Source organism: Arachis stenosperma, chromosome 9 (assembly GCF_014773155.1).
Source record: "Arachis stenosperma cultivar V10309 chromosome 9, arast.V10309.gnm1.PFL2, whole genome shotgun sequence".
NCBI classification, from domain to species: Eukaryota; Viridiplantae; Streptophyta; class Magnoliopsida; order Fabales; family Fabaceae; genus Arachis; species Arachis stenosperma.
In genome coordinates, this window is record NC_080385.1 from 143318768 (window position 1) to 143321407 (window position 2640).

A 2640-nucleotide genomic window follows, 5' to 3' on the forward strand; every position below is an offset into this window, starting at 1 on the left:
TCATTACATGTTCTTTTGCTTTTCACAAACAACCCTGATAATTTCTGATATCCTAACTAAGATTTACAAGGTAACCATAGCTTGCTTCAAGCCGACAATCTCCGTGGGATCGACCCTTGCTCACGCAAGGTATTACTTGGACGACCCAGTGCACTTGCTGGTTAGTTGTGCGGGATTGCAAAAAGTGTTATTGCAATTTCGTGCACCACAGTCATTCTGAAAAGCTTACCAGAAAAGCTTCAAGATCCAGGAAGCTTTATGATACCATGCACATTAGAAGGTGCTTGCACCAAGATAGCCCTGTGTGACCTTGGAGCAAGTATCAATCTAATACCTGCATCCACTATCAGAAAGCTTGGGTTGACTGAAGAAGTCAAACCAACCCGGATATGCCTCCAACTTGCTGATGGCTCCATTAAATATCCATCAGGCATAATTGAGGACATGATTGTCAAGGTTGGGCCATTTGCCTTTCCAACTGACTTTGTAGTGCTGGAAATGGAGGAGCACAAGAGTGCAACTCTCATTCTAGGAAGACCTTTCCTAGCAACTGGACGAACTCTCATTGATGTACAAAAAGGGGAAGTAACCCTAAGAGTCAATGAGGATGAGTTCAAGTTGAATGCTGTAAAAGCTATGCAGCATCCAGACACACCAAATGACTGCATGGGCGCTGACATTATTGACTCTTTGGTGGAAGAGATCAATATGACTGAAAGTCTAGAATCAGAGCTTGAGGACATCTTCAAGGATGCTCCGCCTGATCTGGAAGAACAAGAGGAAACAAAAGAATTTTTGAAAATTCCTCAGGAGGAGGATAAGCCTTCCAAACCTGAACTCAAACCACTACCACCATCCCTGAAGTATGCATTTCTGGGAGAGGGTGGCACTTTTCCAGTGATTATAAGCTCTGCTTTAAATCCACAGGAAGAGGAAGCAATGATTCAAGTGCTAAGGACACACAAAACAGCTCTTGGGTGGTCCATAAGTGACCTTAAGGGCATTAGCCCAGCAAGATGCATGCACAAGATCCTATTGGAGGATAATGCCAAACCAGTGGTCCAACCACAAAGGCGGCTAAATCCAGCCATGAAGGAGGTGGTGCAGAAGGAGGTCACTAAATTACTAGAGGCTGGGATTATTTATCCTATTTCTGATAGCCCCTGGGTGAGCCCTGTCCAAGTTGTCCCCAAGAAGGGAGGCATGACAGTAGTTCATAATGAAAAAAATGAACTGGTTCCCACAAGAACAGTCACAGGGTGGCGCATGTGTATTGACTACAGAAGGCTCAATACAGCCACCAGAAAGGATCATTTTCCTTTGCCATTCATAGACCAAATGCTAGAAAGACTAGCTGGGCATGATTATTATTGCTTTTTGGATGGCTATTCAGGCTACAACCAAATTGCAGTAGATCCTCAGGACCAAGAGAAAACAGCATTCACTTGCCCTTCTGGCGTGTTTGCCTACAGAAGGATGCCTTTTGGTCTGTGTAATGCTCCTGCCACCTTTCAGAGATGCATGCTATCCATCTTCTCTGATATGGTAGAGAAATTCCTGGAAGTCTTCATGGATGACTTCTCAGTATATGGAGATTCATTCAGCTCCTGTCTTAACCACCTAGCACTTGTCCTGAAAAGGTGCCAAGAGACTAACCTGGTTTTAAACTGGGAGAAATGTCACTTTATGGTGACTAAAGGAATTGTCCTTGGGCACAAAATTTCAAGCAGGGGAATAGAGGTGGATAAGGCAAAGGTAGAAGTAATTGAAAAATTACCACCACCTGCCAATGTTAAGGCAATCAGAAGCTTTCTGGGGCATGCAGGATTCTACAGAAGGTTTATAAAGGATTTTTCGAAAATTGCAAAACCTCTGAGCAATCTGCTAGCTGCTGACACACCATTTGTGTTTGACACACAGTGTCTGCAGGCATTTGAGACCCTGAAAGCTAAGCTGGTCACAGCACCAGTCATCTCTGCACCAGACTGGGCATTACCATTCGAATTAATGTGTGATGCCAGCGACCATGCCATTGGTGCAGTGTTGGGACAGAGGCATAACAAGCTTCTACACGTCATTTATTATGCTAGCCGTGTTCTAAATGACGCACAGAAGAACTACACAACCACAGAAAAAGAGTTACTTGCAGTGGTCTATCCCATTGACAAATTTAGATCCTATTTAGTAGGATCAAAGGTGATTGTGTACACTGACCATGCTGCTCTTAAGTACTTACTCACAAAACAGGATTCAAAACCCAGGCTCATAAGGTGGGTATTGCTTCTGCAAGAGTTTGATATAGAGATAAGAGACAGAAAAGGGACAGAGAACCAAGTAGCTGATCATCTGTCCCGACTAGAACCAGTAGCTGGGGCGTCCCTCCCTTCTACTGAGATCCCTGAGACCTTCCCAGATGAGCAACTCTTTGCCATCCAGGAAGCTCCATGGTTTACAGATATTGCAAATTATAAAGCTGTGAGGTTCATACCCCAGGAGTACAACAGAGTACAAAGAAAGAAATTGATTTCTGATGCCAAGTACTACCTATGGGATGAGCCTTATCTCTTTAAGAGATGTGCAGACGGAATAATCCGCAGATGTGTACCCAGAGAGGAAGCACAAAGAATCATGTGGCATTGC